Source organism: Gobio gobio (assembly GCF_949357685.1).
Source record: "Gobio gobio genome assembly, chromosome: 14".
NCBI lineage: Eukaryota > Metazoa > Chordata > Actinopteri > Cypriniformes > Gobionidae > Gobio > Gobio gobio.
The window spans coordinates 4,022,051-4,038,129 of NC_137107.1; the positions used below are offsets into that span (position 1 = coordinate 4,022,051).

Genomic DNA, 16,079 nt, shown 5'->3' on the forward strand with positions numbered 1-16,079 from the left:
TCTCATGGAAGGGATAGAGACGGGGCCCGCCATTTCTCTTCCTTTACCCGCGGGATCGCGCGCTCTTTCGCCAGTGTCGGAAGCCCGCCCATCGGCTTCTTCTGCCCGGGGGGAGAGCCCAGTGCTTCAGTTCTCTAGTTCTGAGGAAATACACTCACCTAAAGGATTATTAGGAACACCTGTTCAATTTCTCATTAATGCAATTATCTAATCAACCAATCACATGGCAATTGCTTCAATGCATTTAGGGCTGTGGTCCTGGTTAAGACAATCTCCTGAACTCCAAACTGAATGTCGGAATGGGAAAGAAAGGTGATTTAAGCAATTTTGAGCGTGGTATGGTTGTTGGTGCCAGACGGGCCAGTCTGAGTATTTCACAATCTGCTCAGTTACTGGGATTTTCACGCACAACCATTTCTAGGGTTTACAAAGAATGGTGTGAAAAGGGAAAAGCATCAGTATGCGGCAGTCCTGTGGGCGAAAATGCCTTGTTGATGCTTGAGATCAGAGGAGAATGGGCCGACTGATTCAAGCTGATAGAAGAGCAACTTTGACTGAAATAACCACTCGTTACAACCGAGGTCTGCAGCAAAGCATTTGTGAAGCCACAACACACACAACCTTGAGGCGGATAGGCTAAAACAGCAGAAGACCCCACCGGGTACCACTCATCTCTACAAATCTCATACAAATAGGAAAAAGAGGCTACAATTTGCACGAGCTCACCAAAATTGGACAGTTGAAGACTGGAAAAATGTTGCCTGGTCTGATGAGTCTGGATTTCTGTTGAGACATTCAGATGGTAGAGTCAGAATTTGGCGTAAACAGAATGAGAACATGGATCCATCATGCCTTGTTACCACTGTGCAGGCTGGTGGTGGTGGTGTAATGGTGTGGGGGATGTTTTCTTGGCACACTTTAGGCCCCTTAGTGCCAATTGGGCATTGTTTAAATGTCACGGCCTACCTGAGCATTGTTTCTGACCATGTCCATCCCTTTATGAGCACCATGTCCCCATCCTCTGATGGCTACTTCCAGCAGGATAATGCACCGTCACAAAGCTCCAATCATTTCAAATTGGTTTCTTGAACAAGACAATGAGTTCACTGGACTAAAATGGCCGCCACAGTCACCAGATTTCAACCCAATAGAGCATCTTCGGGATGTGGTGGAACGGGAGCTTCGTGCCCTGGATGTGCATCCCACAAATCTCCATCAACTGCAAGATGCTATCCAATCAATACGGGCCAACATTTCTAAAGAATGCTTTCAGCACCTTGTTGAATCAATGCCACGTAGAATTAAGGCAGTTCTTAAGGCGAAAGGGGGTCAAACACAGTATTAGTATGGTGTTCCTAATAATCCTTTAGGTGAGTGTATATGTACTGAGCATTGAGGTCAGAAATAAGGGGGAAGAGGATTCGCCACCTCTTTCCCCAGAGTATGAGGAGCTGGTGGAGGTGATAACTCGTGCCGTGTCTAAATTAAATATTGGCTGGCCGGCCAAGAAACGGGGCACTTGTCTACAAAAGCAAGTTAGACGAGCGCTTCCTGTCCCCTAATGGACATAAGGGGTGGTGGAGTACATTTGAGAAATTTATGGCCGAGCGGAAGCGGACGTGTTTGCATCTCAGTACTCGACGCACTGTCCTCTTTGGTTTTTCCTCACTCATCCCACTGAGGCTGGACGCCATGGTACAGATGTTCCCAAAGCGTCATCGACGCAGCGTCTCGTTCCCTTCTCAGGGAACTAGGATTACAGTTGTAACCTGAGACATTCATGTTAGCTAATGTAGTTAACTAATGAAACTTTATTGTAAAGTGTTACCAATAGAGTGCAATAATGCCTGCCCACTTTTTCAGCGCCGTTGGTTCTGGATTAATTGTTTCCATTAATTTATCCCATAGGGATTTTCAAAAAAGTTTTCATTAAAGTGTTAAAAGCCATGACCCAAACCAACCAGCTATGAGGAGAATCATTAAACTACAAATTTTGATTTGAAGCAAAAACATATTGGAAAATCACACAAAAATACAAAAGTACAAGACTGTGAACTTAACGGCTTCAATGAGGGAAAGAACTACAATCTCATGAAGCATTGCAAACAGCATAATTGAATTAAAAACAATCAAGAAATATACAACTACTTATTTAATAATGTTAAATACATATAAAAACAATAATTTTAAGCTTATTGCAAAATATGCATGTACAGGCAAATATTTAAGTATTTTCAGTGCTTCATGGGAGTGGGCGGAGCTAAAGAGCTCTTTTGCCGCTCTGTGCTTGTTTCGCCTCTCTGATTGGTGGAATTTGTGTACAGCATCATGGGTAATGTAGTTTTCCACCATGAATTCAGCTGTTAAACACAATTCATATATATATATTCATATTGAAATAATGTGGGCTGACGGCTTCAACAAAAGCAAATTCCATCGATTAACAACCTCATACCTTATGGTAGGGCTGACTTCACAGGTTTATATAAGATATTGTTAAAAATCAATTTCCCTAAGGAGAAAATGTATAGAGTTTCTACTTCCGGAACCAACGTTTGCACTCTATTATACTTCATGTAAATGAAAAATGTGAATGTTACTGTACTAGATACAAAATATATTGTAAATAAAGATGCAAAAACCCAATGTACAAAAGCCAGAAGTCAAATTTGTTAGTTTTGAACAGGGTCATCAAATGGCAAACGACTTTTAGTGTTTTGTTAGAGGTAGAAATAAAACAATACAACAAGCTGAATAATTTAACAGACGCATATAACACAGTGAAAACATCATAACCAATTGAAATAATCAAGCTTATATCGCTGAATGACCAAGAGCTCTGGGCGTCTCTATATTATTCGAGTGTGTTTGAATGTTGCAAAAAGCAAAGATATGCAACAGGTTGCCTGTGAAACTGAAGCAGCTCAGATTGTCAGTACTTGAGGAGACGCAGATCAATAATGAACAGGTGCCGCCGTTCTATTGAATCCATTCAGAGTCGCTGTCTGCTCTAAACATGTGCTCTTACAGAAAATGATTTACTCAATAACCGAAATTAATTTACTGGACTAAAACTACCTTACGGGTGGGTCTGTTAACAATCAGACAATCGCTATTAAAATGATTAACAGCAACACACAAACTACAGACATACATAATATATAACTGTACACATGAAAGGACATTTTTGAGTAAATATACAAAACAAATTAATTTATGAAAAAAGCTGAAATAAATGAGTTGATATGAAATAGTTTGCATGGTCTGCTAGATCACACTTATTATGCATGTCTTATTTTATGAACGAGACTACATGGAATATTTGTTATTAATATAAATAGTTAGGACATGGAAAAATTCTTGCAAGTCATATAAATGTGAACATAAAATCCAGATTATGCGTCACCGCACCACTTGGAGGCATTGTTATGGCTTTATCGTGACGGAGATAAGCTTATGAATCATAACACAGAGAACATTTTTTGAGAGCTGACGCTGCTGAACTGAACATGCTCAGTCTGAACTGTGTTATGGGTTTTATCTGGAGAGAAACTTTAGATAATTGTTTGCTTTTCATCAGATGAGTCCCGTGTTATCAAGATTTCCTGTCATTCGAGAGAGACTGCATTCACAATGTCTGAAGAGATGAACATGAACTATAATAAAGAGGTTTTGTTGGTTCCCGATCATTTGCACATCAGATCTGCAACGAGACACTGAATACTACAGCTGTGCCACTGTTTGTTTCCCACACATCTGTTCTTCTGTGAAACACGTGAGGGAATATTTGTTTTAATGACCCTACATGTTCAGTTAAACCATCAAAATAAGAGGAATATATACATATATTCATGTATATACATATTCGGAAACATTATTATGTTTAATGTTTTTGAAAGAAGTCTCATGCTCATAAAGCCTGCATTTATTTGATCAAAAATACAGAAAAAAACTGTAATATTGTGAAATATTATTGCAATTTAAAATAAAGCTTTTCTATTTTAATATACTTTAAAATATAATGTATTCCTGTGATGCAAAGCTGAATTTTCATCAGCCTTTACTCACTGTGAAATCCAACAGTGATTTTAGCTAACACTTTTTAGTTAACTTTACTTAATTGTAAAAATCTAATAATCTGTTCTATTCACATACTATTCCTTGTTTACTCAGAAAAACCAAGGTAAGATTAATTGATTGGTTTGAGTGCCATTTTGTTAAGCAAAAATTGAGTGCCTTACCATTATGGTGATCAGTGTCCCTTTGGTTGTGCACTAGGAAAATGTATATTATTAAAACTCTCTTTCTATTGATGCAGCGATGCAACAAGAAATCACAGTTATTTGGTTTCAAAGGAAGAGAAGTAATAAATAGGTTGCTTTTAAAAGTTGACCTAGCTTCTGACTGAATAATTAACTATAGTTAATGATTTAGTCAGAAATTAAGATCATCTTTTAAAATGAACCTATGTAATATTTCCCTTTATGTCATATAATGATTGTTTACAATTTTATTGCTAACACTTACGTCATAAACACCTGTGAAACCTTTATTTGGGTTGATATAATCCCTCTATATTTGTAACAATATCTTGCAGTTGATCATGCTTGAGTCACACACACACTTCAACATTCAGCAAAACACAACAATGGTAACATCTATGTACCATATTCTTTTTTAGTTACTAGAACTCTTGTGTAAGTAAACTATACTAAGTATGTTAGCACAACATACTATTCCTATTTCACTTTACTTGTTTTTTTAAGGCAATCGGTTTGCATGTTTTTTTTTTTTAAGTAAGCCTAACTAATCCGATTTTACAGTGCTCCAGGGTCAGTAAATATTTTCTTTTTCTTTTTTTATATTTTAAAATATTTTTTTAAATCAAGGATGTGTTGTTGTTAAATTGATAAAAAGTGACAGTAAAGACTTAAATTGTTTTAAAAAGATTGTTCTTTTTAACTTTTTATTCGTCAATGAATCCCGAAAAAGGTTATTAAAACAATATGAATCTGTTTCCAACATTGATAATAAATCATCATATTAGAATGACATATCGTGTGACACTGAAGACTGGAGTTATGAAAGCTTTGATCACAGAAATCAATTATATTTTACAGTATATACAAATAGACAACTATTTTAGATAGTAATAATATTTCACAATATTACATTTTTTTTTTCTGTATTTTTAATCAAATAAATGCAGGCTTGATGAGCATGAGACTTCTCTCAAAAACATTAAAAATAGTAATGTGTCCAAACTTTTGACTGGTACTTTATGTTAAATATGAAAGAAGAACAAAACACTGCCCTTTTTACCAAATCATTTTGTCATATAAATACCATAACCAAGTTTAATTTTATAAAAACTATACAAATGCATAGAAAAACAAAAAACAAAGCATACATTGACTGCAGCATAATCAGTTATTAATATTTGCATGTGTTCATAATTTCTTTGTATGATGGCTTGACCAAAAATGACATCGGCACAATATGTCATGTTTCAGTGCGTTATTATCACAGATAAAACTATTGACTTCAAGCACAACTATGCAATATGCTTACAAAATCAAACACATTTCTGAATAAAGGATAAAGATGTCATTTTTTTATGTCATTTTCCATTTGTGCGGTGAGAAGCTTTGATAGTCACCAGCGGACTGAAGCTTTCATCAGAAAACACACTCAAACTCACGGCTGTTATTCATTTACACTGGTACGGTAACATTCTTATTATTTTATTCGTGTGTGTGTGTGTGTGTGTGTGTGTGTGTGTGAGTGTTTCATCATAAAGGCTGTCCGTATAAAGCACAGAATGAAACCATAAATATGTCAAATCAGTGCGATTTATTATAAATGCAATAAAATCCATCTAGAAATTAAATTTTCTATGAACCCAACTGATGCGTAAGTGGTGATATTGCATCAGCTAACATATAAATACCTAAAATATGAATGAGATATTAATGATATTAATATTAATGATTTTTAGCCTTAAATGTTACTAATGCATTTCTCTGCTTTCCAGGCACGGCAGCTGTTTTTGTTCCAGTATGTGCTTACATTATCATTATCATACGGCTGGGTAATGACATAAAATAATGCTGTTTTATGCTAATTATATCTGGCTTTACATAAACAGACATCTCGTGGAAACTGATGAAGATTTGGGTTGAGCTGCTCTGAATATTACCAATGCAAATGAAGAGAAAGGTTTACGGACATAAACTGGAAATCCTTTAAGAATCTTCTGAAAATCTTAATCATAAATTAAATCTGGTAATAATGCTAATAACAGTCAGTTACTGAACTCGCTGGTCAATCCCAAAGCCTCAGACGGACAAATCACTCGCTAGCTGTTCATCTAGAGACTGATTTTACAGCGATTGCATCAAAAACTGCATCTGCACAAAACAAAGACCACAGATCTACACAAACACATCGGAGTAGGATCGTGAATAGCATGACAAAGGTTAAAAATAACTTGCGTGACATTTTCAAGAGCTTCTTGTTGTATTGCAGATTACATGTGGAAGCGCGGATGAGCAATTGTCAATCCGGACTGATTCGCAAACAAGTGCAAACAATGAACTGGGGCTGACATTCACACACTCTGTGTGACTGCATGAAGACATCAGTGGTCATTCTGCAGCTTGTGTTTGTTCACCTGAATCACATCCGTTCTCCTGATATAAAGCATCATCACATCCATCGATCCTGCATTATAAAATCATATATGCGTGTGTAATCCACTTACACGCTCTCGGCTCTTCTGATTGGCTCGTCAACGCAACAACTAACAACATTTTCAGAGTAGTGGATGGGAATAAATAAAACATGCTGTTGTTGATGTTAAACGTTGTGCGTCCAATCAAATTCTACAGCATTTTGGGGCAAATTCATCCGCTTAAGGTGACCAGAAAACCCCGGTTTTTGGTGTTCTTTCCTCGGAAATGTTCCCGTTTTACAGCTCAACTTCAAAACAACGCGCAAATACACTGCAAAAAAGCTCGCCCAACACACAACAGTGGTTATTTTCACCAGCAGATGGCGCTGTGAGCTACGCTGGTTGTAACCTATAGCAGAGCACCATTATCGTCAAATATCACAAGAAACACCGTTAACGCTTTCAAGGTAGTAAATACTAGCCTAATTATAGTAATACTTGTAGTATGTGCTTTATAACAATGTAATGTATCATTCCCACCGGACGCGAATTATGCAAATAATTTGCGCTGTTCGCGCAAAGTTGGACGCTTGAACATTTTGAGTTTACTCCATTTGCGCGTGACATTCACTTCACAACAGACGCAAATTCTCCTCATGGGCGGGGCTTCTGCCAGCGGCTCGTCTCGTTGAGAAATGGCTGACATGGGCTGTGTTTACACGTCTTTTTTGTTAATGTGTGACAAAACGTAGTTTTAAGACTTTTTCAGGCAATGATGTAGTTGTTTAAAGCTCAAATCTGTGGTTTATTTATAAAAAGAGTGTCTATTTGAACATTTTATCTAGCGTTTTTGGAGTTGTGAGCTCCAGTGGATCAGCGGCGCTCAGCGCTCATTAACCCGGTGAGAGCAGCCTTTCCTCAGCCAGTCCTTCTGCCGCTGGCTCTGATGTCTCTGTGGCGTCTCCAGCTATAATTCGCCTTGTGTAGATCTAACGGATCTTTGGTCTCATGGATGTATAATTTGTTTCCTGGCAAATCGTTAAGGCTGAGGGCAATGTGAAGTTTCATTACTTTTTTATTTTTAGGCTATTTAACTTAACGTTACAGTTGTAGCCGACTAGCACTGACTTTGAATGTTTGACTGAATTGTTTGCTTTATTTCATGTGTAGCTTCTTATACCTTTTAATTATACTTTTGTATTATTGATCAAACATAAACTTGCATTTAACAAAAAGAGACTGGGTTGTGTTTCATGTCATTTAATATTATCACAGTGATAATCATATTGTCTGAACCAGATATTAATATATACAGATTTTCTCCTCATTGTTGTCACTACTAGAGCAAGCTCCTGATTGGTTAACGCGGCGCGAATATCCGCCAAAGTTCAGATTTTTCAACTCTGTGATTTGCGCCTCATTCGCGCGAATCGCACCGCAGAATGTCTATTCGCATCTTTGCATTGACTTAACATGTAAATCACTCGCGCGGATCGCGTCATTCGCGTCCGGTGTGAACGCACCATAAGGGATTGTTTCGTGTAACGAAGGTCAGCTAGTAGTTGCTGTGCGAGTAAACCTCACTCCTCTGATCTCAAGAGACGCCGGTGGACCCGGGTTCGAGTCCCACTTAGAGCGGGCGGTTGGAACAGGAGGGGTTACATTGGTGCCGTGACCCGGATGGGAGTGATGTTTTGGGGGGTGAGTGTAACGGAGGTCAGCTAGTAGTTGCTGTGCGAGTAAACCTCACTCTTCTGATCTCAAGAGATGCTCTAGCGACTGACACTAGAGGTTGCAGCCTTTAGCCTCCTTGTTAGAACGTCCGATTCTCATGCCGGCGGACACCCGGTTCGAGTCCCGCTTGGAGCGGGCGGTTCGAACAGGAGGGGTTTTATTCGCACAATTTTAAACGTCCCCAAAAGTCCTGCAGTCACAACACAGTCATTTCAACACATCTTAACTATATAGTATATAAAAAAATCGAAACAATTACACCCGCAATAAAATACATGTTCAGAATACACATATTTTCTGCTTAAAATAAGCCTAAAGTGCTAAATAACAAGCCCAATTAAGGATATTAAGAGTCATTTCCAAACACAAACGTAACAAAAAATTTGAAGTTACAAAAAAAAAAAAATTCTGTAAACAGTGTATACAACCCGATTCCATGTCAGTTTGTAAATTTTTACAAGGTGGCTAATTCGTATGAACATATGAGCTCACTCATGCGATTTTTGCTAAATCGTGCGTATTTGACGAGTTGCCCAATTCGTTTAATTTCGTACAAATTAACCTCAAACCCCGCCCCTAAACCTACCCGTCACTGCAGTTTAGACAAATCGTACGAATTCATACGAGTGAGGTTATGCGAATTCATACAAGTTGGTCGTGAGATAGCGTTGGTATATACTATAGAAGCTTGTTTCCGCAACAAAATAAAACAATTTAAAAGATAATCGTGTCTTTTTATCTCATAATTCTGACTTTTTTCTCGCAATTGCAAGTTTATATCTCGTAATTCTGACTTTACAGCGCAAATCTGACTTATTTTTTTAGATATAAACTTGTAATTTGCGAGTTATAAATATAACACAATTATGAGAAAAAAAGTCATAATTGCAAGTTATAAAGTCACAATTACCTTTTTTATTTTTTATTCTGTGGCGGAAAAAAATCTTCCATAATCAACAGTTTATGAAAAATGAAAATATTAAATACAGCTATAAAGTTTGTTAAATAGTTTTGTTTATAATCATATCAAATTTTTTATGCTGTTTTATTTTTGCAATGTGTTTTTGTAAAGTCACAATTTTGTTTTAATATGGTTGGTCACTATTAACTGTTTTCATTGTGTGATTTTTAGTTTTTTTCTTTTGGGTGCGGTGAATTATATTAAAACCATACCAAAAATGAATCAAACTAAATCATAATAATTGTTAATATTAATAATAATATAGGGATCAATTAAAAAAAAAAAAACTTAAAAAGTACCTGTTTTTTAATTAAAGAATAATAACACATGAGATTTCAGTGATATTTTGACCAGGAAATGTCCCCAGTATCCATTTCTGAAATCTGGTCACATTAGTCATTCGGAATAAGCAAGAAGATTTCTGAAACTAGTCAACATGGACAGGTTGTGTGTGACGCCCTCATCATCAAAAACAAAATTATACAAAATAAGAGGAAATATGACCCAGGTGACCTCAGTCAAACGACTGATTCTCTGTGTTTACAACACTGTCAGTTTTACCATTTCATAGTTTTACGTGCATGCTAATATCATTTTCATTTCTTTTGCACAGTAAAACATGTCGGTACGGTCCAGTCCTGAAGATGAAGCTCTTCTCAACACCGCTCAGAGACACACAACACAACAATGACCAGATTTTATAAGTCAGATGTCAGAGCTTCTAAAAAATGCTGGGTTGTTTCAACCCATATTTGGGTCAAATACAAACCCAACCGATGGGTTTAAAAATGGAATAAAAAAAATACAAACCAACAGTTGAATTTGTCCATATTTGACCCAGACATGGGTTGAAACAACCACTGTAGAGTGTAATATAATAACAATAGCATTACATTTAGTATAAAACAATAAAAGTTTGTTTCAATGTGTTTTGTTCAATTTACAGTGAAATCTGGCACCAGAGCATTACATTACAAAATACAGTGATGATGTTACAGCATTAGTGACTGCAGTTTATATAAAGTTAATCTATTTGAGCTATTCAAATCTGAAATAACATCACATAAGGCCACGTGATGACTTCAGCTTCACCAGAAGTGACTAATAAAACATGAGAGATTAACCCACGCAAACACAGATGACAAAAATAATGCTATATCAATAAACATGTAATCAACTGAAGCAAATGTGCACAGGGAATTCTGGGATTGACTCTTTCCCGACAGCACTTCAACAATATTTAACATGGAGTCTATTGTCTTCTCAGATATAATATCATGTTAAAGTTGAACCAAATAACAGTTGTGTTTTAAACTGAATAATGTTTGCAGTCTTTTCCTGTTACAGTAACAGTGCAAATCTTCAGTCATTAAAAGTTGCAAGGATGAAACAATAATTTGTTATATTGTTAAAATAAAAGCAGAATGTTTAATACATTGCTATATAATAAACCAGTTCATAAATATCAACCGAAGAATGTTTTATTGTAATAAATAAAGCACTGCAAAAAAAAAAAAAATGCTTTTCTTACTTAGAAAAATAATCTAATTTCAATTTGTGACAGAAAGAAACAAGATTTCAAACAGATAATTATGCTTGTTTTAAGCAAAAACTCACTTCCAGAAAACAAGAAGAAATGTCTTGTCATTTTACTATCTTTAGATGCATTTAAACAAGACAGCGAGCGATAAAACAATAACACAACATCATATAACTCTATAATACATAAATATAATTTCTGATGAAACACGAGCTGTAATGCAGGCTTTTCTTACTTGTTATTTTTTCTTATTTCCAGTCCAAATATCTAAAATATTAATATTAGTGTCATTATACTTACTTTAAGAAGCATTTACAAGACAAGCAAAAGTTATTGTCTTGTTTTGGGAAAAAATAACTCATAATGAAGTGAATTTTTTCTTATAATAAGCTAAATAATCTGCCAGTGGGGTAAGAAAAATAATCTTGTTTTCAGTTTGAATTAAGATTATTTTTCTTACCCATTGGCAGATTATTTAGCTTATTTTAAGCAAAAACTCACTTCATTTTGAGTTATTTTCCCCCAACACAAGACAATAATTTGTACTTGTCTAGTAAATGCTTCTTGTTTTAAGAATATTTAGATGTTTGGACAGGAAACAATACAAAAATACTAAGTAAAAAAAGCATTTTTTGCAGTGAAAACAATAGCACAACATCTTATAACTCTATAATACAGAAATATAATTTCTGATGAAACACGAGCTGTAATAAGAGCATGTCCTGTTAAATATCCTGATGTTGTCAAGTGTGTGTGTGTGTGTGTGTGTGTGTGTGTGTGTGTGTGTGTGTGTGTGTGTGTGTGTGTGTGTGTAAGAGAGAGAGTTTGAGTCACTGATCGAGGTGTAGACCGCATGTTTGGGCATCACTACCGCTCCGCGCGCGCGCCTCTGATGCCCAGAAGTGCTGTCTCGGTAGCGCACTAAACATGAGACATAAACCCTGAATGCACACAGCGAGTGTCCAGTATAAACTCGTGCTAAGGCTAATACAAACCAAATGCATAACGCACGGATATAATAATTCCAGTTCGTACGCAGAAGCGACCGCGCTCGCGCTTCATAATGTTCGACCTGCTCACACACACACACACACACACAGAATAAAGTGACTGTAGCTCGTTACCTGTCGTGTTCCTGCGCGGAGACAGAAATGCTGCGGTCAATGTGCGCTATAGCTGTCCAGATACTTCACCTCACAGTCCACGCGAACGGAAGAACACACGCGCTCTCGCTCACTCCATCCTTCAACTGAGAGTGACCCGCTATTCCTGCTCACCCTATTTCAGCTGCTCTCTCTCTCTCTCTCTCTCTCTCTCTCTCTCTCTCTCTCTCTCTCTCTCTCTCACACACACACACACACACACACACACACACGCGCGCACACACTCCCAGCGACGTCACACAGCGCATATAACACACACACACACACACACACACACACACACCATGCACAGCACTATGTGCGAACAGAAACACTTCACACATGAGATGCTACTACAGTCATCACACTGAAGTCATGTGTGTAACAGCGCTGTATAGTAAACATAATAATCAATAAAAACAAGCTGCAGAAAAAATACTCCCATAGTGTGTGGTTTAAAATAATCCCTTTAGTTATGTTTGCACTATTTTCGGTTAATTTTGATAAATAAAATAATTGATTTTTGTTCAATAAGTATAGGCTGTCATTATGTCAAATCACCTTTACTATTTATATATATAACACTTTTTACAATATAGATTGTTTCAAAGCAGCTTTACAATGATAACAGGAGAAAACAAAATGCAACAAAGATTGTTTTGGCTGTACAGCAGCTCTAGACGTAAGTCATTGTCCAGCTTTAAAGGGATAGTTCACCCAAAAATGTAAGTTCTGTCATTAAATCCTCACCGTCATGTCGTCTTAAACCCATAACCCCTTCGTTCATCTTCAGGACACAAATGAAGATATTTTTGATGAAATCCGAGAGCTTTGATCCCTCCATTGACAGCTATTTAATTAATACTTTCAAGGTCCAGAACGGCATTAAAAATACGGCCCCATTTTATATTAGGTGGCCTTAAGTAGTACTTACATCAAAAAATAAGTAAAATGTACTTACTGTGTTCAAATTGTATTGCAAAACACTTTTGCTGATATTGAGGTGAGATAAGGAGGGACAGGTGTGGTGATATGGGTAAGTTTAAGGGTAGGGTTAGGGACAGGTGTGGTGATATGGGTAAGTTTAAGGGTAGGGTTAGGGACAGGTGTGGTGGTGTGGGTAAGTTTAAGGGTAGGGTTATGGACAGGTGTGGTGATATGGGTAAGTTTAAGGGTAGGGTTAGGGACAGGTGTGGTGATATGGGTAAGTTTAAGGGTAGGGTTAGGGACAGGTGTGGTGATATGGGTAAGTTTAAGGGTAGGGTTAGGGACAGGTGTGGTGGTATGGGTAAGTTTAAGGGTAGGGTTAGGGACAGGTGTGGTTGTGTGGGTAAGTTTAAGGGTAGGGTTAGGGACAGGTGTGTTGGTATGGGTAAGTTTAAGGGAAGGGTTAGGGACAGGTGTGGTGATATGGGTAAGTTTAAGGGTAGGGTTAGGGACAGGTGTGGTGAAATGGGTAAGTTTAAGGGTAGGGTTATGGACAGGTGTGGTGGTGTGGGTAAGTTTAAGGGTAGGGTTAGGGACAGGTGTGGTGATATGGGTAAGTTTAAGGGTAGGGTTAGGGACAGGTGTGTTGGTATGGGTAAGTTTAAGGGTAGGGTTAGGGACAGGTGTGTTGGTATGGGTAAGTTTAAGGGTAGGGGTAGGGACAGGTGTGTTGGTATGGGTAAGTTTAAGGGTAGGGTTAGGGACAGGTGTGGTGGTGTGGGTAAGTTTAAGGGTAGGGTTAGGGACAGGTGTGTTGGTATGGGTAAGTTTAAGGGAAGGGTTAGGGACAGGTGTGGTGATATGGGTAAGTTTAAGGGTAGGGTTAGGGACAGGTGTGGTGATATGGGTAAGTTTAAGGGTAGGGTTAGGGACAGGTGTGGTGATATGGGTAAGTTTAAGGGTAGGGTTAGGGACAGGTGTGGTGGTATGGGTAAGTTTAAGGGTAGGGTTAGGGACAGGTGTGGTTGTGTGGGTAAGTTTAAGGGTAGGGTTAGGGACAGGTGTGGTGGTATGGGTAAGTTTAAGGGTAGGGTTAGGGACAGGTGTGGTGGTGTGGGTAAGTTTAAGGGTAGGGTTAGGGACAGGTGTGGTGGTATGGGTAAGTTTAAGGGTAGGGTTAGGGACAGGTGTGGTTGTGTGGGTAAGTTTAAGGGTAGGGTTAGGGACAGGTGTGGTGGTATGGGTAAGTTTAAGGGTAGGGTTAGGGACAGGTGTGGTGGTGTGGGTTAGTTTAAGGGTAGGGTTTGGTGTAAGGGAAGTGTCAACTGTGTAATTACAAATGTAACTACAGAAATGAATTATAGACGTAATTACATTCAGGTTTTTTTAAAAATGTAAGTACAATGTAAAAACATGTATGTACACAAGAAGTGCATTGTATCAAATGAATAATTAAAATGTTAGTACATAGTAGTTAAGGCCACCTAATATAAAGTGGGTCCAAAAATATAGTTAAAATAGTCCACGTGACTCCAGTGGTTCAGTATGCTATGCAGTTTACATTGGTCAGCTCCTGCGTCAGCGTCACACACATGCGTTTTTTGTTGCTCATGTGAACAGCTTCGGCCAATGGTGAGCCGGCGTTCTGGAAGCGCTGCACTGTTCACACTGCGTCAACAGCGTTTAGTGTCTGACACAGGCTAGAAGAAATAGTTCAAAAAAGTCGTTATTTTGGTTATTTTTGGTCTCCTCTGGACAATAAACAAATTTTGATTAGGATTCAGGCAGCATTACAGGTCAGAAGCCAGATTAGATAAGAACAATCAGAATATTTATCCAGTTCCATCTGGTTGAAGGTCGGAGTCATCACGCCGGAGACGAGCTTGTTGAGGATCAGTGCCACTGGCTGTCGTATCAATGAGGCCGTCACAGGGGAGAATCTAGTTGACACAATCTCTACAGACACTTCAGGGATGCGTAGTGGTCGTGTCTAGGTGTGGGTCCTCCATCTGATCTGGATCAGGCCCGGATCTGGCTGACTACATCATGCGTTGTGGCCGTGTCTAGGCGCAGATCCACAATCTGATCTGGATCCGGCTCGGATATGGCTGACTACATCATGCGTTGTGGCCGTGTCTAGGCGCAGATCCACAATCTGATCTGGATCCGGCTCGGATATGGCTGACTACATCATGCGTTGTGGCCGTGTCTAGGCGCAGATCCACAATCTGATCTGGATCCGGCTCGGATATGGCTGACTACATCAGGCATTGTGGTCGTGTCTAGGTGCAGATCCACCATCTGATCTGGAACCGGCTCGTATCTGGCTTACTACATCATACGTTGTGGCCGTGTCTAGGTGCAGGTCCACCATCTGATCTGGATCCGGCTCGGATCTGGCTGACTACATCATGCGTTGTGGTCGTGTACAGTTGTAGGTCCTCCATCTGATCTGGATCCGGCCCGGATCTGGCTGACTACATCATGCGTTTTGGCCGTGTACAGGTTTAGGTCCTCCATCTGATCTGGATCCGGCGCGTATCTGGCTGACTACATCATGCGTTGTGGCCGTGTACAGGTGTAGGTCCTCCATCTGATCTGGATCTGGCCCGGATCTGGCTTACTACATCATGCGTTGTGGTCGTGTCTAGGCGCAGGTCCACCATCTGATCTGGATTCGGCTCGTATCTGGCTGACTACATCATGCGTGGTGGCCGTGTCTAGTCGCAGGTCCACCATCTGATCTGGATCCAGCTCGGATCTGGCTGACTACATCATGCGTTGTGGCCGTGTACAGGCGTAGATCTTCCCTCTGATCTGGATCCGACTTGGATCTGGCTGACTACATCATGCATTGTAGCCGTGTATAGGCATAGATCCTCCATCTGAACTGGATCCGGCCCGGATCTGGCTGACTACATCATGCGTTGTGTCCATGTCTAGGTGCAGGTCCACCATCTGAACTGGATCCGGCTCGGATCTGGCTGACTACATCATGCATTGTTGCCGTGTACAGGCGTAGATCCTCTATCTGATCTGGATCCGGCTCGGATCTGGCTGACTACATCATGCATTGTAGCCATGTATAGGCATAGATCCTCC

The 16,079-nt window shown here is 39.0% G+C and overlaps 1 protein-coding gene across 2 annotated transcripts in view; it reads right to left on the bottom strand.

Annotated features, from left to right (window-relative positions):
- Window positions 1-12,298, bottom strand: part of fstl4 (follistatin-like 4) — a 353,963-nt gene extending 341,665 nt beyond the window's left edge. Inside the window, exon 1 of one of the 2 annotated variants that reach the window (XM_079834259.1) lies at window positions 12,033-12,298. The gene's annotated coding sequence lies outside the window, so the exon portion shown is untranslated. The remainder of the gene's footprint in view (window positions 1-12,032) is intronic. The other variant, XM_079834258.1, reaches the window with a different exon arrangement.
- Window positions 12,299-16,079: the final 3,781 nt, after the last annotated feature.